Below are 25,606 nucleotides of genomic sequence, written 5' to 3'. Positions count from 1 at the left end.
GGGCCTTTGTACCGATACGGGGCACAAAATATTAATTCGTGCGACATGTCGGACACAAAAAGTAAAATAGGAAGTGTAACACTCTGAAAATACGTGTTTAATTAACTGTGATCGGTAATTCGTAACGAAACGAAATAACAATGAAGCAAAAGACCCTATAGAATGTATGTAGCGACGTAATTGTTCTTTTACTCGCTGCCCCAAAAAACCAAAAAGGAAACGCACGCTAATGCGGCGCCTCGCATTGCGAGTTGTGAATTTTAAATAACATATGGTGATTTATGCTGACTGAGCATTTTTCTTTCGTGTGCAGAAGTAAACATATTTGTTGGGTTTTCAGTACGCTGAATAAGCAAGAACGGCCAACAATCGGCCATTCTTGGTCCCCATCTTGCATAGAAATAATTTCATTGTTAACTTCATCGCCGTCATCAACGCACGCTTTACAATACTCGCATCATATAAGTAAATACAAGAAAGTGCATAAATTAATTGATTTCGTATTAAAGCAAAAACTAAACAACATTCAGTTCAGTACATTGACCGCTTCTCGGCAAAACAAAGATTATTCCTCTAAAAATGGAAACTTTAATTCAAAGGTTTCCTTTAATTAAATTTCTCCACGGTAAACGTATCCTGCAGTGATATTTTAATGCGGTGACATGAAATATAATCCCTGAGATTACGTTTCCTTTTTTGTCTCCATGAACTCTCCACGTGGACATCAATTTTAACGGATTCTAAATGCGGCTCACGCAACCCTATATTAACAAGGCGGCGAGTCGCGTGCTGTTAATTAATTAGTGCTCAGAGAACTATTTTACGGAAGTATATATTCCGGTCCCCCATATTATCATTCTATCTTGTGTCCGCTCTGCCAAAGAAGTGCTCTATTCACACTCTTGCCGAGCGTAAGTAGCAATCAAGTTGGGCGTTAAATTATTTTTACACTCTTTTCGTCACATTCATTGAGTATACTTGACTCGGTGTCCGGATCTGGGCGGTAGCCGTACAACTACAATCCGTTCATATTAAGAATAAACCAGATGTAAACAAACACAAACGCTATGATTGGTCAGAAGCCGTAGCACTCTTACATTGGTGTTTTGCTCTTGGAAGTAGCTCCTACTTATGTGTTGGATATCTTATTACTGAGTTACGTTAAACGAAACTTAGGATATTCAAATGTATCAACAGCCATCAACGTTTTTCTTTATCACGCCTTAGCTACGTAGTTTTTATTTAAAAAGTCGTGTAGTCACAGCCTGTGCAGCTGCGTTGTGCTCTGATTATCGCCTTGCTAATGCGCAATACGAAAATGGATGAGCCTACTTTCTGTTCCGTAGTGAAACGAGCGCGTGCCGAGAAATAGGCTGTCCTTAATGTTCTTCGTAAATTTACGGAGAAAATCGACTTTGGAGTTTTCCCAGCGTTCTATATTAGGCAGTTGATAACCACACACACAATAAACGAGTACTGCAGTCGGTAGCGTGATTGTAAAAATGTGAACCAAGTGCCGTTATTCGTGCGTTGGTTCGAAACTCCCAGTATAAAGTTTTTTCTTGTTCAAGGTGAAATACCTACATCTCGTAATTATGAACCTCCTCATTTTTAATGAATGGTGTACGTCTTGTTTCTAATTACATTTTGGACATGAAATTCTTGTTTCAATTTCAAGTACAAATTTTTGATTATCGATGTTTTATGAAAGACTTCATAAAAGTTGTTTAAATGAAGGAAACAAAATAATTTTTAAGGCAAAAATCAAAAACCAAATCCTCTATTTGGAATATGTCCATCGTTTTATGCCACAGAAGTAAGTATCGTAGAAAGATAAAAAACAATCATTTTCACAGCATCGAGCGCTTCATACACACGCTGCATCTTTACATTTGCTACTGTACCATTACAAAATGAACCCAACAGAACCCATCTGGAGCCAAGCTGCGGGATTTCACCGGACAAGTAACAAGACTTAAGCTGCCAGACTTACTGGAAATATCGCACGCAGGTTCTTTACACGTCACTGCCGAACGCTGGCGGGATATAGAACGCCTCCTCATAAAAGAAAATGAGAAAATGCTGCGCATGGTTGGCTTCGTGGATTCTGTTGTTATCAATTTAGCAGGTGACACTTCCAGAACTGAAATGTATTTCTCGGATTCGGATGAGGAAGGAGCTAAGAGATTACCAGACGACTGCCTAAATAATATCTTCAGTGGCTTCAATATTTAACTATACGGTGAAACCCTTCAATACTCTTACGTTACACACAGCTCATGCAGGAAAATTGCCTTTTAACATTCTTGTTTTCAATTACAATATTACGTTGACTAAAAACGATAACGTTGTGCGGTTTTCGTCTAGTCGTCTAAGGAGCATGTTGTGGGAGATTTGCAGTGTATTGTTTCAGTCTGCTTATCATTCAAATGACATACGAAGCTGTATTGCTCCTCTGCTCGTCTCGTTTTACGTGAGACCTGCAGTTGTACCAGCTGGCCGGCCAGCGATGTCCAAGTTAAATGCGCCGCTAAGGCTGTTGTCCCGTATTACCGGCCAGTCGATGTGCGCGTAACACACAGCACAACGTGTTCGCTTATTGTCGTAGTTGGCAGTACTCGAGACAGCTTGGCTGCAGTCCCACGTGAGACGGGAATCCAATGAGGTTCCAGCAAACGCGGAAGAATACATAGTGCAATGTTTACATCGGGTTTATTCGTATGATGAACGGATTACAGTACAATACAGTATTAGCATTCCCTTCATGCATTCTGGAACGTCTGCTTGAAATAACCACTTCTTTTTCTGAGCCAGAGTGTCATTGTCTTCATGTGTGTTTCAACTTAAAACGTTAAATTAAATTCTCTTCGTCACTTCTCATTAAAAACAGTGTTTCAGTTTTATTTTACCTCTTCTCCCGCCTGCCTACTTGAAAGTGGAGTCAAGTCCTGTTAAACTACGTTATCTTCACTTTCATTTTGTTGTCTATTCTCGACATTGTCATGACACCCTTTTTGAGTTCACTTACTCTAGATGACGTACTTTCTGTGAATAGGGCATCATCGACAAATTGGAATATCCCTCAGATCCACCAAATTCCTCAACCGATCTTCACGATCATGTTCCTGGAGGTTGTTTTCTTCGACACCATAGTTAGTCACTGAAGCTCAGTCATTAAAAATGGTCCCTGCCTTCTTGAAACAGTTGTGACTAGCGGGTGTTACTGGTTTTAAGGCTGAAGAAATCCACAAAACTACTAACAGATATTTCAAGTTCATGTCCAGATTGAACACTGTCAATTCGAAACGAACTACGTCAACAATTTCATCCAGTAAAACACTTAGATATTTTGAGTAATTTTCTGATCGAGTGTTTGGGAACATGAAGCTGAATTTGGCGGCAAAAATAATTTCGCATTTTTTAGTGTAGCATCGCAACAGGAAGTGGCATATCCATAAAAATCACCTAGTCCGTGTTTGCATTATACTATCAAATGTCAGCAACCATTCTGCCATTGTTGCTCTCGTCATCCAAGATGGTTTCTGAGCAAACCACTCCACAATGAAATTAATTAAATACCCTTAAAACAACCAGGTTTAGCGGCCTCACCAGTAACTGAAGGTTTTTCAAATTTATCTATCATATTGACATACAATACAGCGGTGAGTCGATCTTTTGGTATTTGCACCGTGAATGTTTTACTAGGAAGAGCTCAAAGACCCAGTCTGAATGCAGTTAAAGATGTTTCCTTCTTCATTAATATCACGAATTGCTGTTACCCAAAATTTCCAGTCTGACACGATGTTTTCGTCCGCTGAGCTGTATCCACCACACACCGTTAGAGAAGAGATGTAGTGGCTACTCCTTAAATTGTCAGGTCAACCTACTGGCTTTAAAATCGATAAGCCGCAACTTCTTGGCGATTCCGAGTACTTTCTCGCGCATCAGAGGTCCACCATGTGGCAAGTTATTGCTGCGAGCACCGCAGGACCATTGAGGTGTGAAATTGTCAAGTTTTGAGCCCGGTGTGTTGGGAAAAGCGCGTTTTCTAGTAAAGTTATCGTTTCCAGTCCAAGATTTCGGACAGCCACTTTTGTTTCTCAAAACGTCACTGATGTGTTTTCCTAGAACAAACCTCGTAGCCATATCTCTACACCAAGCTTTCCCTTTCCGCACGAATTATCTCTACCTTTTCGTTCAGCGTTAGCCGTGTCCGGTTTCGCGGTACTTCAGCACAGCGGTACACGGACTCCCTGGCTTGGAGCCGCACACTAACCTGCCGGTACGCCAGCCGGAGCCAGTAGGGACGGTGCAGTGTGTCTCTGAAGTTGCGTTTTGTGACGTTATTTGTGTGTTGAAGCGTCAGATGGCTCGGCGATTGGTAATCAATCTTGCTAATGTATTGCGATTGGTTGAGATGAAGTTACGAAGAACCCTTCTTCGTGAAGGTGGTAGTGGTGTAGAAGACGAATCATTCGCAAGTTTTCTAGTATCTATTACAGTGCAGAAATATCAGCATAAGTTCCAAACAGATACTGTTGTAACACGAACACATAATGATGATAATAATGACGAACAACTCATTACAAACGGTAGTGCTACGGCAAGTGCGGGAAGAGGCGATGGAAGCAGTGACAATACCAACCGTCTCCCAAGAAGAGGGTTAAAGTTGCAAGTTTCATCACGGCGTTTGATGACAACACACTGGACAACATGTACGATGGTTATTACGTAAGACGTTCGACACATACGACAAGCTTCTGAAAAGATACCCTAAACTGAAGTCTAAAAGCAATACTAAAAACATACTGGATTACGTGGCAAAGAAAGCGGAAGGAAATACAGTTTTCAAAGGAAATCGTACACTGCTGTTGAAGACCATCAAGGAGCGTGTAATGGCGAAATTCGATGCAGCGCGAGAATGCGGTTCCGCAGTTCATTATTGGCATTTACAACATTGGGCATTGGACGTAGCCAGAAATCTCGGGTGTACAAACTTTACAGCTTCACTAGGATTTATTACTAATTTGAGAAAGGAGTTTAGGATAACATCACGCCGTATCACTATGCTCCAAGCACGAAAAGGTAAGGATGACGAATAAGAGTTGATTGAAAGAGCTCAAACGTTTGTTGCTGACGTCAATGAGCATATCACGAGAGAAAACATCGATATTAGAGGGGCAAAGAGGGGCAGTCGCACCCCCTCCCACTTCCAACTAAGGGGAGGGGGGATTCGCTGGAAGACTCATTTCATGTATGGACAGAGCCAGTGAAGTAAATAAGCCGCGGCAAGAAATCTGCGCCGGCCGTTGTGACCGAGCGGTTCTAGGCCCTTCAGTCCGGAACCGCGCTGCTGCTACGGTCGCAGGTTCGAATCCTGCCTCGGCCATGGATGTGTTATTTAGGTTTAAGTAGTACTAAGTTCTAGGGGACTGACGACCTCAGATGTTCAGTCCCATAGTGCTCAGAGCCATTTGAACCATGTTTTGTAGCTGGCTCTGAGTACTATGGGACTCATCATCTGAGGTCATCAGTCCCCTAGAACTTAGAACTACTTACACCTAACTAACCTAAGGACATCACACACATCCATGCCCGAGGCAGGATTCGAACCTGCGACCATGTTTTGTAGTTATATTCTCCAATTTCTCAGAGAGACCTTTATGGGAAGGGGGAGTGGAGCTATGACGTACACGAAAGTTTTTACAAAAAGGTGTCATTATATCCGATGCAGCGGAAATACTTTTGAGTTGAAGGGGGCACCAAATCTCAATCCAAAAGGGAGAAATCGTGGTTGGAACTACTCTGGGGTAATCAGAACCCTCTTGACCATCCGTATCAGCGGCAAACAGGACAGGCCCAAGGATACAAGCAGGAAAAAGCGAATAAATGTTCCAGAAAAAATTAACAACGGTCGGTGAATAAGCATTCCCTGTCACTACAACGAAGCAAGCAGAGGTAAAGATGTCGATAACCACTATGTAACAATATAAGAAAGTCAAACTATATACATGTAACAGTATCGAGAACTATAATGTAATAATTCATTGTAAGTTGCGAGATTACTAGTATTTGGACGCACGCGTTTGAGCCAGGTGTAATATTGCACACAAATCTCTCCATAACACATGGCAGTTTGTCCTGAAATTAGGCATCATGGCTGTGTGAACAGCTCATCCTTTTATTCCACGGCTAGAGAGTCCACTGCTGTTGCAGGATCAGAAAAGTGAGACGTGTGTCCCGAAATGTTAATATACACCAGGTTGTTATGAAGTTCATGGTTCACGACACGCACTGCATTCACATTTCAGTGTGAAAATTTTATTACTTTGCCTAGTTACAAACATCCCCGTTTATGTATCATACGAATACGTAATACACTCACGATCTGACACAGGCTGCTTTGTGTAGCGGCCACATTTCTCAGTCACCCTGCGATAGTAGTTAAGCAATGTACTCAGTCGTGGCAATTATTGCTTAGATAACGTCTTGTGCCGAAAAACAGCCTTCAGTTTATTAAGGCGTTATAGGCAACTTTAACCTCAGTAAGCTCTGATTAATTATCCAGTCTCAGTATCAATTCGTTATCCCTGGATCATAGACGCGGTATTATTGTTGCGGACTGTTTGCAGAAAATATTTTTTCACCCTTTAACATGTAAGAACGCTGGCGGAAACCGAATTTTCGGTCTAATGGATCACTGTTTTATATGAATGGGGCAAAGCTACATCCTTTTCTGATATTAGTTTGTTGGAAAACGTTTTACTATATGCACACAAAAATTAAAGAAATACTGTTTTTGGATTTGCGTGGTTTTTTTGCAAAACGACGTTTCTGATGTCATTTCATACAACAATTGACATATTATAGCCGAACATTCGTGCTTGGCAGTGAAGTCGCTACCTTTTAATTACTACTCAGTTTTTACAATGTTTATAAATGAAGTACCATCACTCACTCAACGAAATTTGAAGAATTTGCAATGGTGAATGACCTCACTGCCTATTTTACACTTTGTGCAGTTTACTTCATACATTATATTGCAGCGTACCAACTTAAGCTAACGCACAAAAAACAGTTTTTAGAGGTTCCGAAAGTAGCTCTTGCAAATCCTACAACTACAGAACCATTTGACATGCTGTTAGCGAAATCCAAAAATTATTCTAAAAACCTAAATATGAAACACACAGACATCTCACAGCCAAGAAAAATTCCAGTGAAATTGCAACACAGAAACACCATCTGTTCCCAAAAATTGTCTTCAGAACGAAAATTTAGGAAGGATTTGTTCGAAATTCTTGATCTCATTCTGAAAAAATTATCGAAGGGCAACCAAGACGATTTAAAAAGACCATCCCATCTTGAAGCGATAGTTATTACGTTCTCCCAAATATGTCCTCCATCTACAAGACGTTTGGAAGAATTGCTTTGAGAAAATACAACAGACTTCAACCTGGACAGGCATTCTGCACAGCTCGAAATGATGCGAACATTTACGACTGGTATAGAACCATGTAACGTACCCTGTATTGGAAGAAAACTTACCGCTGAACCTGTTAGGGTTAAAGAACTCCTCCAGAAAAGTATTTGCCCCATCATTCTGGTTCTGACCGTCACCATCCTCAGAGGTCATTCGGCGCTTTGATACGATTTAAAACTTGCCTCAGATGAATGCTGACTCAATCGAGACTCACCCCTTTACTCCTCTTCCATATTCATCAAGACAGGATTGGAAAAATTTATCTTGCGGATGTCATGAAAAAATCTGTTTACCGAAGCGTAGAAAGGGAAACTACATTTGGAAATGGTAACTAAAATTTTTTGGTCCCATGCGCGGGAAGCGAGAACGCTACTGCAACACCACGAGCTGCGGACAATAAAAAATAAATAAATGCCTTCATTTCAAATTACGTTTTTCTTTTTCCATTATGATGTGATGCACAGTGTTTATCAAATAGTAACAATAATAAAAAAGATTCTCTACCCGATTGTTATCCACAGTCTATAGTAAATAGGTATTCCTTTTCGTAAATGGTCTAAAAAGAAAGTAGGACCAATGTCTTTTTAAAAATTAAAGCAACGAGACAATTTTACAGAGGACGAACCTTAAAACTGGGTCCATATTATTATTAACGAGTTGTTTCTGTAGACGAGCGCTGCGTAGCCAACACCTTCCCAGACGGTCGGTATTTATGTATTCTGAACGGTTTTGCTGAAAGACGACATCAGCAAATGGGTTTGCTTGAACCCCCTCCCCCCAAAGAAATGGTTGGTTCGCCACTGAGTCGTTCTATTAAACTGTCTTGACGTCACAACAAGTCTTCTCTCCTGCGGTTTCCTTTATTTATTTATTTATCTATTTTTGTCTTCACAACACAGCGGACCACGTGAGCAGAACCGTTGTTCCAGCTCCACGTACTGGAAACCCTGTCTTATGCTCATACAGCGGGCCTGGACTGCATGGAAGCGAAGGTGGTTACCGTTTTCCAGTATCTATGCCCATTAAAACGTAACACGAACTTAATTTCGTAGATTACAATTTAATAAGCAACGACTCCGAAACAAGCCACCTAAACTTCGTTAAAATTGAATATAGGCCTAATCTGGCTTCTGTTCCGACTGCTGTTTTCGGCCAATCACAGCACAGGACAACTGTTGCCACGAGAAGAGGCACTGACGTCACACTATTTGTTAATGACGGGAAAATTCTCCGTACAGCTTCGTGTGCGTTATGTGGGCAACAATGAAATTTCCATCCCGACGACAAATTTATTACCGTCTATTCATTTACATACTGATCAGTGAACGTTCTCATCTGAATTCTGGCCTCCCTATAACACTACACATTTGAAGTCAAAGATCATACGGTCAGAAACATGTAAGGAACGACTAGTAAAGATTGTTCTCCGGCTTAGACAGAAAACACATTAAAGTGCACATGATTATTGATGCACGAATTTCCTGAAATAAAATGTACCAGTAGTACTCTACAAGGTGTGGCGATACTAGCAATTCAAAAATATGGTACCTGTTAATACTACCCATCTAGTTTGACCGATCACCAAAATGCCGGATAAAACACTCCCAAAATGCAGTATGCGTGAAAAACCTTTAGCAACAAAAACTAATGTACTCCCCTTACAAGACATTCACATGCTTCGCCAAGTAAAACTCCCCTTTCAGTCTAAGGTGCTTAAAAGTATCAGCACACTGTGCCTTTCAAGCAAGAATGTAGGAGGAAAATAAATGTGTTCTGTCTGTGCACACAGGACGTCCCGTGAAATATCTGACATCGGCAGGTCACTCACGGGAGAATTCTTTTATCGTTCTAACGTTTGCTGAAGTTACCTTGCATTTTAGGTTTTAATTTGGAAGGTGAGTCAGGAGGAAAGGTACGTGTTTCGACGGGTGATGGCATTAGTGATTCTGAACAAAAAACTTGATGTGGATATATGGCCTATTCCTAATGGTTTCCGAGATACAACACTTAAGGTAAATTTCTATTTACATTCTGTATTATCGTCTTAACAATGTACCACAGTAACACAGATGAAGTTGTGACGAGCAGTTTGGTACAGGACGCTTTCGGTCTATCAAGTAGGAAAACTGCCTCAAAGTGGCCTACAAAAAGCTACAGCGCACGCGCGAGATTTTCAATATTCTCGCGATGTGTCTGCGCAAACTGTTAGTCCTAGACAAAACAAATAGGACTTCTTAGCAGCAAATGTAGTTTAATTGTGTACTAACACACGTTTTCCTTGGAATGTGCGCTTTTTGAGTTATTAAAGAAGAACGTACAGAAGTAATAACAAACATTCTATCTCGGAAACCATTCGCAATATGGCAAATGTCCACATGAAGTTGTTTGCTCAGTATCACTTATACTACCGCATCTGAAAGCATGTACCTTTCCTCCTCACTCGCTCTGTATATGGCAAAGTGCCTTAATTACAGTGCAAATGTGGACGTCAGGCGTTGCTGCATAGCAATCCGTTGCCCATTCACATCCAATGGATTACCCGTCTCCAACCATACCGTCTTATTTCAACCTAACCTAGACCTACTCCGTATGTTACAGATCTGTGTATCAGCGTAACCAGGGATTCATGGACGTAGAGAGGAGGTTATATCAGTCCTTGATCCTGAACGTTTGTCTACTGTTCGCATTCCTATTTTTTCGTTCACTTCAACAAAAGACGTTGAAATTACTCTTTGCGTATTAGTATCAAGAGATCCGCTTGCTGTGATATAAACTGTATTGCTTGCTCTACGTAATAACAATACACTTTACATTGTAGGCGACTACAGCTATAAGAATGTATTCTCGTTAAAACCACACTAGCAGTTGATTAATCCTTTATTTAAGCTAATAAAGTGTTACTCAACAACTCCTGTGGCTTTGTTTAACAAGAATATATATGTGAGTCCTCAGTTTCTATCAAGAGAGAATTGTGTCGTTAAGATATTTAAAAAACTTGGAACGAGAAACGTATCTCGCGACGAAGTAAATGTACACGAACCTCGTGTATCACCGACCGCAAAGACGGCGTAAAATTTTATAGTAAATATTAAATTTAATCTTCGTATCAACGAGTAAACTCCTTAAATGTAAACTTCTATGCAATTCATACGGGAGAATAAAGCTCCTTGATTACTGTTGTAATAGGTGGAGGACATACTGTACCACGTAAGTTAGATGTTGCTAATATTGTACGTTAAAGTTCAAATGTGCGTTATTTCGATGTACAGTGAGCCCTCATGTTCCTTGCATCGAATTAATTTTTCTTAAGACGCTTACAGCTCCACTATTTTCGCGGCCTCTGCTTCAACAGACGCCATTACGCGTCGCCCTATAATGCAAAATGATAGCGGAAGCTCAGATCGCCCGCTTTACCATGTAACAGACATTTTTTCACAGCAGTCAGCTGCAGACGAGAGCAAGACTACTTTTGAGATTTTACTTTCCAGCTTACGCCGAGAGCCAGGATTAGACTACCACAGCCTGAACATGTTGCGTGGGTCCAGAATGATTTCAATATTTGAGTCCATGCTCTTAAAGTACAAATACGCCGAAGCTAATAATGCATTCAACAACTTTTGCATCTTGGACCCCACAATTACACTCGCGCGTCTATTTGAAGAGTCCGAACAAATGAGAAAAATATAAATAAATAAATAAATATACTCCTCCCGAAGAGACTTCACAACCTTTTGTTGTCGATCAGTTGACGAGCGAACTGCCAGTTCGTGAGTCCAACGGACATACTGTGAACCAGAAGTTCACCTGTGGACTGCTCCATCACAAATATGGATAATAGTTTACTGCAGTAACATCTGTAATCGTCACACCACGTATTTCTATATCGTTCTGACCAATGAAGAAGACTTTTCAGAAATACATTGAGGACGACTGGTTTTAGCAAAAATATGTTTCAATATAGGTGCTTAATGTGCGGTATTGTTTTCCTCATTCAAATACTTACATTGTTAGAAAAAGGAGTGCTGTTTGATACGTATAAGCCACAGTAAGTCTGAAGATACACGATTATTTACGTACGTGAATACAGTACTAAACCCATAAAGGCGAACATTTTGATGTCAACGTAAGGATTCATTGATTTCTGCAATTACACAAATACAATAAAGACGAAATGGGGCACAACCTTATCTAACTCACTACCCAAGAGGCGGAATTGTTGCCGAAAACATTACTCCACAAAAGTAAAAATATCAACTTGCTGTTTGCAAATACAGGACAAAAGAAACAAGCTCCATTCCGTTACGGTATTCCCCACCTACAAGCAGGGTAGTTCTTTTATACATCAGACGTAACGAGTACAACACAATATTTCGAGAAAACAATTCAACAAAATGGCGCGAAAACGACAAAAAAAAGTAGTCCGTGACAGTGATTTTCATTCATGCCTATAGTCAGTAAAACAGCAGATTTAATTGTTATTTACTGGAATTTCGATAGCGCTTTAAAATACCAAGATTTTTAATGCGAAATTCGCTAGCATTTTGAGAGCATAGTAACCTTCATAGTTTGCTTTATACGCAATAGCCTCGATGGAGAACACTAGAGACCGCACAACTACCACGGCTTTGCAAAAATGAAAAAGAAAATAATTCAACATAGCGGGAACGAATGGAAATAGTCACGTTTACCTTATTAACGATGTCCGTGCGGTAGATGAATTTATCAACTCGGAAGCTGCAGCACAAAATGCGGAGTCACGTCTTCACACTGGAAACAGCTCGCTACAAATGCGGCAGACAACAGAAGGCGCAGGGACTGCCACGCTGTCAGTGCTGCCAACTGCTGAGAGGGCGGCAGGTACCAACTGCAGCCAGCCTCTCACAGAGGGCTGTGGTCTGCTCACGCAGTACTGGCTCTGGAATTTCTGTAACAGTGAGACGTTAAAAAGAATAAACAGAGTAATACGTCTCCATTGTGTCACACAACCATGAAGTACATTATAATGGCGATAGGACTTCTGATAGCTTTTTGTATAAAATTATAAATATAGAACAGAAAAGAAATGTCAAGTGTAAAAAAATTTTTGGTCTGTCATCCCGTTCTGGGAAACGAACGATATGTTAATATTCACTTTAACTGCTCCAAAGAAAATATAAAACCTATTTTTAACAGTCCTACATACGGCTAATAAACACACTCTTCTTAAACCCATCTGCCAGGACCCCTTCTGGTTCGTCCTGTAAACAGTATCAAATCGGTTCTGGAAATGCGGTTATCGATGCCGAATTCCCTACTGTGTTTTCAAGGTAAAAATCAATACGACGGCATTCCATCATTTTACCGTTTTAAGCACATTCATTTTATCAGAGATTGAGTATGTAACTCCTGAGAATGCGGTCAGCACCTTTGTCCCGTCACGTCTGGCATGTATAACGGTGTTGGATGACAAAACCTTGCTCAATCAGCACTGCTCAAGTTATATAAGTTGCAGATACGTCACTGAATGACTTACAAACGTAATGACATTGTTTTGAATTCCAGCACATTTAACTGAACTAGCAGATCGCAGTAACGAAGAAGACGAATTTATTTTTGCGTGAATTCTCCTTGCCCTGCAGCCCACAGAGCTTTGTCGCTGCCTCAAGCGACTGACTGTTGCTGCTAGCGCTCCGGAATGTCGGCAGTTTAACTTCCTCGCGATCAATGGCCGTTTTATGAAGTAAATGAAAACAGGAAAAAATGATGATAAAGATACAAACAGCATTGAGACTTTACATACAGCATGGTAATAAGCAAGTAAACTTGTAAACGATAAATTACGTCGGTGGGGCACACAAAATTGTGATTAGGCTGCGTAAGGTCACATTTAGAGGTATGGCTCCACAGACAAATTCGCAAAAGTTATCTTTCTTCCCAAATGAGGTTACGTATTGTATACTTTACTGTAAAACGACACTGACTTCCACTAACCACTTGTGGCGTCATGTTTGCATAACACTTCCACCTCCCTACAGCAAACAGTTGTGTGCTCTATTACGCAATCTGTCGGCATATAAAAACAGTTCATTAATTTCGCAGTAGTCGTGGACGGGATATAAAAATTTGTCATCTCCTGGCTTCTTAATTATCACGTCAGCATTCAAACGTGTTATTTGAGCGTCGAACAGCGGTTTGTTCACATGCCGTGATAATGATTTATTATTGTGAAACAGCGGCTAGAGCTCGTATGCAGACGTGGAAAGCGTATCGCAAAAGTCGTCGTTCATTCCAGCAGAAACTACCTGCCTTATTCGTCACTAGAAAATTATACTTACTGATGTAAGCGACAATAATTTTTTCTCTCTGCAAAGTTAAATGTTTCCTCAGCTCTTCATTACAATTACATGTTTCCTCAGTTCAAGAGTTTTCAGTTCTTTACCAGTGCATAAACGAACAATTAATAAGACGTGCAATTTATAAAACGCCGTGAAAACAGCAGTGCGCCACAAAATTCCGTTAAACTGCAAAAGGAATATTTCGCAGTGACATTCTTGTGACGCACGCTTTCGGCGTTCTTGCCGCGTTAAACGTGAACAACGAATCAAGATCCGGACGAAACTCTCAGCCGTCTCTTTCTGGACCAGCTGGCTGCAGCCGTGCTGCCAAAGAGGGTGTCGACGTCAGCGACACTGCTTCCACCATGCTTGAAATGTAAACAAGTCTTGGAAATGACCGTAGACTGTTAACGCTAAGACAATAGCCGTCAAACCAACATCGGAGGCGAATTTGCTTACGTAGAAAGCTACTTATGAAAGTTTACATATATTTCAGAACCGACAGAGCTTGGTCTGTTATTGACCTCACTAAGAAAATACATTTAGCATTCGAAAAGTTTCGTCATTTTAGGAAGATAAGTAATTTCAAGAGCGCACTTTTTGTTTGGCTCTAGCATCAACACACTGTAACACCACCTCGCTGGTGTATATATAACCGTTTGCAACTCTGCGGCTTACGTATAATTTTTGTCGCCTTATTTGTGTTTTACAAGCTGACTGCTTGGCATGTTTTCCTTATTACGGCTTCTTCCATTGCCAAGTGGTTCTGTCGCCCTTTACATATTCCGTCCACATATTAATAGGCTGTTATAATTGTCGTGCTGATAATGGAAATGAAAAAGTCGTTATTTTATCTCGTATTATCAAGACCTTAGTATTTCTGCAGTTTCTTTGCGACAGTGCCTGATTAACTAAACATCACGGCAGGCGTCTCTTGTTGCTACACTATGATGACGTCGTAACATCGACACTCGCATCTCATTCATCACGAACGGCTCTGCACTGCCACAAATGCTACCCCTGTAATCGAGAAAGCCTGGCCTTACATTTTTCTTATTAGAATATAAGAACCCCAAAAATATCCGTGCTTCTCTTAGAGAAGAACTTTTTCCCATTTGATACGTCTCATTTTTTCGAGTATAGTCATTCATCCACTTTGAAAGCGTGTAAATTGCCGATATCTCTCCGATCGTGTGTAGCTCACCGGGCATCAGACGGGAAACTTGGAATTTTTATGGCTTTGTTTTCTCCTCTATAAACGGATCACGTGTGCTCTTTTGACAACATGCTAATAATATTTCTGTAGCGTCTTCCATCTCGAAATGCTACAGTAGTGTGTTTCACATTCTTGCTGTATAATAAAACAGTCCCGCAATTTGTTTGATGACCACGAAAACCTATAGTAACCATTTTTATATCATCTTATAAAGTGTGCTATACTTCGCAAAGTTGTGCCACAATTCGGCGCGACAAGTATGTTTACATACTGTCTCGAAATCATTCCTCAGTATAAGTCTGCGAGACATTTGCTATGATACAATTGTTCTCTAGTATTCGAATTTCCGATTACAGTGATATACGTAGGTAGGGAAGCGTATCTGGTCCTCAGTCAGTTTCTGTGAAGGTCAAGCAATGGGACTACAGGGGGCAGTCTCTGCAAACCGATCTGCCAGTGGCAATTCTGCACTGAGGTGGGAATGTGTGTTTACTCGATGAGAAGGTTGGTCGCCACCCCGGAACTCCTAACGTTTTTGTGTGAAATATGCTTCCAGCACTTCTTTCCGCAACCAACATTCTCCTGGTCGCTTAATGAGACCATGCGTGTAAAAATCATGAAGATCAGGACGTCTGTTGACCCTAGTGGAATCGACCAATGTAACAAGGTCACTTAGAGAAAAACGGTTTCCGAAATTTGCGTCACTAATTCATTACAGCCAAAAGGTAAATAAGTGGACTATGGTTTGCTTCCGGTTAAGAGAAGAAATGAGGGCTACTTGGTTCCATAGGTTACTGTGTCGTAGGTATATGACGAGATACAAAGAGCAGCTAATATCAGCCTAGCCGTCAGTCTCTCAGACATCACTTCCACATCGCAGACGCTATAAAATTATAGAGCGATGTGATCGATCAACCCAGCTAAAGTTTCGCTTCATTTTCACTGCTTAGACAGTCGACCAAAGGTGCGCAGTCTTTCCTCTCATTAACACCGATGCTGTAGGCTCTCAGATGTCGCCGCATCGTAGCGGGACCGACACCCTTGTCACGACACTCACTTCTTTACTAGAGGACTTTTTGCAATCAACAAACGTATTTTACGTCTTACTTCGTGGCGGCTTGGTTAAATGTATCGCATTTCCTTTACATAGCTTCCGTCTACTGAACTTTAACGTTATAAATCTCTACCAACACATTCTGTCATTTTGCTGTTTTTGACACTTTCTACCATAGACGAAGTGTATTACACCTCTGAGAATTCGACAATTAGTCTGTCGTGGCATGTCTGGTAGATACAGGGCGAGGAAAAAGAACTAGAGCAAATTTGCAGGGCAGAAAGACAGCATCAAGTACAGGGGTTTCGGCATTGCGAGTTGAGGTGACAGCTGAATATTTACGGCGTTATGCCAACATGAAAACGGTGGTCATACTGAACATTTGCTGCACATACTTCCGTTAATTAAGTGTTGGCTCGTTTTTCACTCATTTTGACCTTTCAAAGACATGTTCAAACATGAAACATGGACGTTTGATTCTCTTCGTCTCTAAAGAAGTGCTGCATGTTGCGTCAGCTTAGTACGATACACGTGTAAATAATGCCGTAAGTTTATATTGTTCTCATCGTGACGGTTGGTTAGTCCAAACAGCCTGTTTACGCACACATTTTCTGTAAATTACCGATCATTTGGAGCAAAGGCGTCCGTGTGTGAGATTTGAATTGCGTCCCCGTAGCGACGAAAATACGCAGTTGCGACCCCCTAGTTGCTGTACTCAAATTCCTATGTTTCACGCTGCCTTTTCGCCCTACACTTTTGGTCAAATTGCTTTTCCGCAACCTGTATAAAGAAGCTGGATTGCAAACCTCGCTCAACCAGCGGTGCTTAAATTACTCATTTTTTACGTACGCTACACAGACAGGGTGAGTCAGGAGGAAAGGTTCATGCTTTGAGGTGTGACAGTATAAGTGATTCTGAATTCTCTCTATTCCGAATGGTTTCCGAGATAGAACAACTTTAATATCACTTTTGTACGTTTTTCCTGAATAACGCGAAAACCGCACCCTCCAGCGAAGACGTGTCGCAGTACAAAATTAAGCTATATTGAATTTCCTACAAAACAGGTCCTATTCGTTTTTTTTCTGTAGAACTAATGGTTTGTGCGAAGAGAGCGCCAGAACGTTGGAAAACTCGCTCGACGCGCATGCACTGTAGTTTATGTAGTTTTTGTAGACGAATTTGAGGCCGTTTCCCGACTTGATAGGCCACAAGTGTCCCGTACCAAACTGTTCGTCTCAGCTTGCTCCACACTACTGTGGTACATTGTGAACAGTGACAATGTATGGTACTACAGCAAATAAATAACAGAGTGTTCTACCTCGGAAACCATTCGGAGTAGTATTCAGTATCACTAATACTATGAGCCCTCGAAGCAGGTACCTTTGCTCCTGACTCATCCTGTATGTCAGTGAATGGCTCCCAACCCGGTCGGCCGACTATATTCTGCCACGTCACAGGAACGCCAGCACACGACACTCAAAATCACGAAACCATCGTCATACCCGCATAATTACACTGTACTAATTTTGAGGACATTTAGACGTTGACCACATTTGCACATAGTTGTAGAAGCTGAACTCCTTTCAGTTAATTCTCCTTCTCCTGCAGCCCACAGAGCTTTGTTGCTGCTGTACCCCATCATAAGAATAAACCTGATGTAAACAAACACAAACGGGATGACTGTTCAGAAGCCGTAGCACGCATACACTGGTGCTGTTACGCTCTTGGAAGTAGCTCCTACTTATGTATCAGGTATCTTATTACCAAGTTACGTTAAATCACACTTTCAAGATATTCAAATGCATTAACCGGCCATCAGCGTGTTTGTTACTCACGCTTTAGCTACGTAGTTTTTACTCCACAAGCCGCGTACAGTCACTGCCTCTGTACTGGTGAGCCCTGGTTGCCGCGCTGTTAGTGGCCGAGGCTGCTTTCTCTTCTGTGGTGAAACACGCGTGTTGAACACAGTGAAGAAGTGCCGAGAAATAGGCTGTTCTCAATGATATTCGTGAATTTACAGAAATAATGGGCTTCCAAGTTTTCCAAGGGACTCTATTAGACACATACAGTTCAGTTTCAAAGTCACACTCCTTGTCGACGTCTATGTCGGCATGGTAGCTCATTGTGTTGCCGGCACGGTAACTCTGCGTGTTCGGTCAAAGGGTTAGCTGCCCCCTGTAATAAAAAAAACTGAGTGAATGGTTCAACGACGAACGGAAACGGGTGTCTTGCGACGTGCGCCCCGAGGAGATACAACGAACAAAAACGAACAAAATGAGATTTAAAAAAGAAAAAGAGTGTTCGGTCAGCGTCGTATCTGCCCTCTGTAATAAAATTAACTCAGTCAATGGATTAACGATGAACTTGAACAAGCGCCGTGGAACGTCCGCCACGAGCAAATACAAGAAACAAAATGGGATCAAAAATATCGGTAACCTAGCAGATTAGTAGTAATTATTCTCTGTATATCATGGTCCACGTGTTCAAGCCTCGTCCAAGTCAATTTTTTTTTCTCGTTCAATTTGAAATAGCTACATCTCGTAATTGTAGAATTCATCATCATATTTTATGAATAATGCGCGCCTTATTCTTTCTAATTACATTATTACACACGAAATTCCTGTTTTTATTTCAAATACAAATTATTAATTATCGATATTCTATGAAGCATTGTTAATAAATGTTAATAAATCATAACAATGTAATTTTTAAGGCAAAAATGAAACGCCAAATAGTCTTTATTTGGACTATCCGCATTGTTTTATGCCACAGTTGTAGATAAGTATCGTAGGAACATGGAAAACAATCACTTTCACAGCATCGAGCACACCATACAAATGCTGCCTTTTAACGTTTTCCACTGTGTCATTACAGTATGAACCCAACAGAGCTGATCTGGAGCCAAGTTGAGGGATTTGTCCAGAGAAATAACAAAACACTGTTAATCTGCCAGACGTACCGGAACTAACAAACGCAGCTTTTTCACATGTCAGTGGCGAACGCTGGAAGGATCCAGAACGGCAGAAAAGAAGAGGAGAAATGCGGCGCCTGGGTGGCTTCGTGGATTCTGTTGTTGATCGACTCGTCGTCAGAGTAGTGAATTTCTCGGATACGGGTGAGGAAGGAGCCAAGAGTCTACCTGACGACTGACTGCAATCAATACCTTCATTAGCTTCAGTAGTCAACATTACGGTGAAATCCCTGCGGTAGGCTTTTGTGTCATACACAGCTCGCTCAGAAAAATTACCCTGTTTACAAGTTGGGAATTTTCATCACACTAGTTTGTAATCGGAATCTTATGTAAGGTAAGAACGAGAGCATTTTATGCTTTGCGTCTCGCCGCCTAAGAAGCGCGCAGCAGTGCCGGACTTTTGCCAGATATTATTTCATTAGTTTTAAAAATTAAGTGACATTTGAAGCTATATCGTTTCTTTGCCCGTCTCTTTCTGCGTCTCAACTGCAGCTGGTCTCAGCAGTGCAGGTTAGTTGGACCGCTAGCTGGCCACTGCTGTCCAAGTTTAATGCGCCGCTGAAGCTGTTGTACCGCGTCACAGCTCAGTCTGTATGTGTGTGCAACACAGCATAAAACGTGTCCTTGTGATCGGACTTGACTGTACTGGACACAGCTTGGCTTCCGCTCCACGTGAAACGAAATCCAATGAGATTCGAGCAAACGCGGAAGAACACATGGTGTAATGTTTAGATCAGGTTTATTCTTATGACGAACAGAGTATAGCGCCGCGCAACGTTGGCAGTTTGAAGTCTCCCGCGAGTCGTGGCGGTTTTCTGAAGTGAATGAAATTTACACCCCAGTGTTGATCGTCGCAATGAGAGTGAATTCCCACTTGACGCGACGGCTTAATTTTTAAAATCCACCCACAGCAGAAGGCCGCGTGTCCCGCGAGATGCGAGACGCGTGTCCCCCCCACGTGTGAATCACACTGCTAGCCGCTGTCCAGTTGCGCCATTTTAGTGCATCCGGACAGAGCTGTTCTGCACTCGACACGTCCCTGCACGGCCTTCTGCCACACAAGCCTCCAGCAGGCGTCACCCTGCACTCCTCTGAAGGGGGAGGCCGTGGGAGGAAATCTTCCGGAAAACACGTCAAAACATACGGTCAAAACGTTCTTGTCCGAGCCAGTTGACGCACGAGATTCTGTGTAATTATGTTCATGTGGATGACACGCGTTATGCGTAATATGCGTAGTGGTAAGGGGGTGGAATGCATTTACACTCCGTGGCTTTGAAGACGTATAATGGCTACAAAAATTCCTCTCGACTCAAGGCGATATCTTAATCACGTACGTGGAGTGACCCCATGTGCTGACACCACCCACCGGTTGTTAAAATTTAACAAAAAAGCTGACTGCATCGTGTGTTTTGCCTCGACACGGAGTATCATCGCAGGGTGAGAAACTGTTTTACTTCGTGGCAGTGTGTGCAGGTGTTGTCCTTCGGCTACGGATGGCATTGTACCTGGTAACGGATAAGAAAAAACATCTGTCGGTGGCCTTCAGACACTGCACGCTTCAGGAGGAGGACCGCATTCGGCTAACAACTAATTTACTGAAAAGATAAGAACAAAAAAAAAAATGACAGTCATTTTATTCCGTCGATAGTACTTGACTGTACTGGACACAGCTTGGCTTCCGCTCGACGCGAAACAAAATCCAATGAGATTCGAGCAAACGCGGAAGAATAGATGGCGTAATGTTTACGTCTCGCCGATCGCGAGAACAAAGCCCACCAAAGCATTATTTTACGGTGCTGGACCGCTGCATCCACTGGTCGTTGGCGTATGTGAAACTTACCTTACACCATGACGATACACACAAAGACGGCACATGCCCCTACCCTTGCTGTGTTAAGGTTCGAAACCGAGTGGATTAGACAGTTACAGTATCTGTAGCTGGAACCAAGCTCTGGTTTCAACAACTGATCTCCCTGTCTTCGTCAGGATAGAGGTCAGGAGCGGAGGGCGTTGTAAAATGAAAATTAATTGAGTGGAATGGACCCAGTTTATTTTTGTAATGATGGTACAGTGGTGCCTACGTAGGGCCGAGCAGCCCAAAGAGTGGTTGCCGTCTGCTCATCAGAGAGGCAGAGGCTGGAGGAGCGACTACTCGGGGCCGAGGTGTGAAGCTAAGAGAGCGCGGGGCTGCTTCCGAGCCGCCCTCGCCGCTCCAGGCCGCGACCCCACGTGATCACACGACTAGTCTCTGATTGGAGGATTGATTCCGCCAACGCGCCATGCTAGTAGCGTACCCCCGTCAGCGCAACCAACCCGTGGGACTTGAGTCTGACCGAGGAGCTCGTGGCAGGAATGTGCCGACGACTGTGGTCTTCCGGCCAGCACCTTCCACCACAGTATGCCCAAGCCGGCTATGGCCGAACATTATGTGTGGAAAAATTTACTTAATAAAATTTTGTCGGCAATGATCCCTCTTGGGGGGTCTCCACCCTGCACATCCTTTCCCCTTCCGAAGAAGGCTCTCTGGATGATAATGCTTATTCTAATTGATTATTCCATTTAAAAAATATATGATCATTATGAAGGGTCCCAGAAATTAACATCCATATCAATATGTGCAAAAGTTACAAAGTGGCCTGAAGGGCCTGATGGAAGGCTCTTGAACAACAACCTTGTGAAGTTGGTGCGACGGCAGTGGGGCGGCGCCGTGCTGTGAGTGTGTGTCGGCGGTGTGAGTGGTGGTGGCGATGAGGAGGGGCAGCGGAGCACAGCACACTGAAACACTCCACCCTCGCGGGGGGGGAGAGAATGCTCCCAGGCCTAACAGTCACAAGGGGGTTTTTCCCCGTAATATAGCCTAGAGTTCTTAAATCTAGGATTACAATGGTAATTGCCCAAGTGGGTGAGTGAGAACATTACAAAATGACAAAAATTTAAAGGAAAACAAAATGACTTACGTGAGGGTTAAGACTCGACAGTTAAATTGTGATTCCATAGACTTTACATAGAAATACAAAACCATTACAAAATTAGTTCATTGACCTGACAACTAGACTACAACTTAATTCTAAGGGGGGGGGGGGGGTCATGCTTGATCGCATGCACCAAGGTTGGCAGGTAGTTTCAGGTGTGATATTCACCTTCAGGTTGTGGGGGTGGTACTACTTCTCGGAAGGAAGTGAAACATTTGCAAAACCCTCTTTTACAGAGTATCCAGGATACTACAATCAGAATCAATACAATGATGATTACCGAACCGGCGCTGGGTAATACAACGGCTGCCAATCAGCGATATGCGAGGCCACTCGGTCAACAGCAGCTTGGTTGTGTTCCTGGGTAAGGAGATGATTGGTCGATGGGAGTAGATCTGAATCATTCGTATTCGGTAAATTCTTTAGCTTCTCATGGTGATGGAGTTTAAAAGAGAGTTCAGGAAGGTATAAGGTAAATGTGGGAATTGTGACATGAAAGGTGGAGTGCAACTGTGCTGATATCATCACGGAAGTATCGCATACGTCACATCTTGGACTATTATACACTAGGCCACTATTATTCAGTGTTAGCCGGTACGATTCAGTCTCTGACATTGAACGGTTGCACACCAGGGTGGCGGCGATAGTCTGTGGAACAGCGAACAGAAAACTGTTGCCAACGGGCTGAATTATTGGTTGACGAAGTGAGACTAGAACACGAGGACATGGAGGTGTAGTAGTTTCAGCTACAAACAGTGACATCTCGCACTCAGTAGTGTTAGCGTGGAGCATGAGTAATGTGTTGTATGGAAGCAACTGGATAGTTCAGCGCGAGAGAGAGTGGCGTGGGTTTGTCGATCCCGACTAACTATTAAAAATTCTTGAGTCTGCCAAACAACATGGTGGTGAAGGGTGGCCCAAGAGACTGGCAAAGTGTGTATCTGATAGCACTCGTGTTCGCAATGTGCGCACGTGGTCGGCGACCTCATTCGCATCCGAATACCGTCCGAATTACGGGTAAGTCGGACCTCCAACGCAGCATAGTAAAAGGGGAGGCTACTTTCCCGCACGGCATAAACCATTTGTTTAGGGGCCAGAATTTGCGACTACACATTGTGTAGGATTTGCAAGAAGGGCTCTTAGGATAACAGATGTGGACTGAGCTTTCCTTGCAGTCCGAGTTGAATGGCCGAGTGTAACATGTGCACGTGTAACTGTGCTGTGTGTATATTAAATAAAAGAATCTGCGTGGTCTTCACAATGTCCAGTGTGACAGTCAGATTACGTAATCCCGAGCGAAGATGAGTCCACTCTTGGTTAAAGGATTGTTCAAGTGCACCATAGTGTCGTGTTAATCTGTCGGCTACAACTTGTATTTGTCTAGTTGTGGCTAACAGGTTATTCTCAAGGTGTGTCAGGCGCACCTGTTGATGTACCAACACTTCGTCATCAACTTGTGTTTCCGAAAGCGCTTGCTGTGTGTCCAAATCCCAGCGTTTTGCGTCTGTTTCGTCCCAAAGACAGATTTTAATAATGTACCTCCAACGGGCAACCAGGCTCGTTTGAAACGAGGCCGTGGTACTGCGTCCCTAATACTGTTCAACTGACTTCGAAGGGTTGAAATAATTCTAGTCACTTCCCACAAAGATCGGAGAAACTCATGTTCCTTCGTCTGCGTCAAGAAGGTTTCATATTTTGACAATTGCTGAGCTGTATCATATAAAGCACGGTCTTCCTCTTCTAATAGTGTTAAGTTGACATCAGGTAACACAATAGCATAATGTAGAGTATGCACCAGATTATGACGACATCCAAAAAGCACACCAGACGTGGGAGGGTAGACGTGAAATGGAGGCGCCATAACGGCGACGACGGCAACCACTGAGGTTAACATGGTTCCCATTGCGGATGATGAATTGACAGCCATTTGAACGGAGGTTGCTTTCAGCTTCCAATATTGGTAACTGTCGACTGCGAGAGAAAGTATTAGTGACCCTACAAGTAAAAATTTCCTGGCTGACTTGACGAGTAACTCAGAGATGACAGAGGGGGTACAATGTTGCAGCAATAATTGCCTGGCAAGTAGCCACGATGGACCCGTTCAGTGACGCTTACTGATGAAGAAGGCCACGAAGTGGAATCACGGCAGGCAGGCAACAGTTTGGCAGCCGTGGTGGCAAGACAATGGTGTAGTTCAACAGTGAGTATCCGCTGATCAATCGCGCGTCAGCAAAAAAGACGCTGAACGCGAAGGCAGGACTACGCAGCGCAGACTAAGCGTAACTCGCTGGAAAAAATTTTCAACCTGCTATGGGACGAAGACCAAGTGTCGTTAATTAATTTGCGATTTTGTACGAAGAAAGTTTTTTTTTTTTAAATGAATAAAATGAGAAGGAATCCTGTGATCGCGGTGTGAACCCGCACAGCCTAGGCACCTCCCACGCATTGGCCACTACGCAGGGGCACCCACCCCGCTAAGGCTCGACACGGCGAGACAGGTGAAGTACTTCATAAATTTCAGAAATAATATTGAGTGGTTTTTCAGCTGTAGAAAACCCGAATGAGGGTAGGACAACTCAAGTTAACTCAATAATCATAGGATCATTAGTTACAGAAGTGGTCAATAGAGAGATTAACTGTACTGAAGTCGGGAATGAATGTTAGCGAGAGCGAGTCTGTTGCTCGTGAATACAGAGGCTGGGCGTGAAGCAGTGGAGGCGGCGCAGCGCAGCTTAATCAGCGCTGAGCCGGCAGAGTGCTGAGCTCAGATAACAGCACCGGAGAGCGCTAGTGGCTCTGCGTCCGAGACCAAGACATTGCAAGTGCAACTTAAAAGTAACAGTTTATTGCAAAGCAATAATAAACGAATAGCTGATGTCACAAAGACGTTTGATTCCATTTTAACAGAACAACTTAAGTGTTCAACAGGTAAATTGATTACGTTGTTGATTAAAAGAAACTGCTACTGAACATAACGTACATACGTACGTACTTCCCTTTCCCCTTCCGAAGAGCGGAGGGCATAAACGATAAAAGCCTTGTTCAGGTACTTAGTATATGACAATAGAGGTCTGGTAACATCAACAAGTTACACCAAGGTAGTGTGGATATGAACAGTGTGAGTGTGTTGTAAGTTGTTATTGGGCGTATGAAGTGTTGTGTAAATGTGTGACTAATGGTAGCTGATGGCGGATACGAATTGAAGGCCAATAGGTGCTATCAGAGATACTTCCAGTCCAGAAACAATGAAAGTTAAAAGGGAATACCGAATATGCCACAAAAATAACGTATAACCATAAAGTGTACTAACATTAATCATAACTATAAATTGATAACAATAAAACATGACATTGAAGTAATAATAATTGACAAGAAATAAAATAAAGGGAATATTTCCCGAACATAAACTTCCGAATCGGATACGAAATCCGTCAGGGGATGTTGTTTTTTAGTCGGTTGACGAAGTGCATAAGGGACTACGTCAGTAGAATCCGACAGTGTGTGTATATAACAACATTGTTCTTAAAAGTGTAGTTTGCACTGTCAGATGGTGAAAAGCAACGAATCCGTTCAGCAACGGAAAAGGCTGCCATTTGGGG

The 25,606-nt window shown here is 42.5% G+C and overlaps 1 protein-coding gene across 1 annotated transcript in view; it reads right to left on the bottom strand.

The window, feature by feature from the left end:
• The window catches only part of LOC124719879 (poly [ADP-ribose] polymerase tankyrase-1-like), a 107,097-nt gene extending 85,276 nt beyond the window's left edge, over positions 1-21,821 (bottom strand). The window contains exons 1-2 of the mRNA XM_047245060.1: positions 21,707-21,821; positions 12,169-12,404 (exon numbers count right to left, since the gene is read on the bottom strand). The gene's annotated coding sequence lies outside the window, so the exon portion shown is untranslated. The remainder of the gene's footprint in view (positions 1-12,168; positions 12,405-21,706) is intronic.
• Positions 21,822-25,606: the final 3,785 nt, after the last annotated feature.

The sequence above is a fragment of the Schistocerca piceifrons genome, chromosome 11, assembly GCF_021461385.2.
Source record: "Schistocerca piceifrons isolate TAMUIC-IGC-003096 chromosome 11, iqSchPice1.1, whole genome shotgun sequence".
NCBI lineage: Eukaryota > Metazoa > Arthropoda > Insecta > Orthoptera > Acrididae > Schistocerca > Schistocerca piceifrons.
Note: the sequence above shows the minus strand (reverse complement) of the source record. Positions and strands in the feature narration are given on the sequence as shown.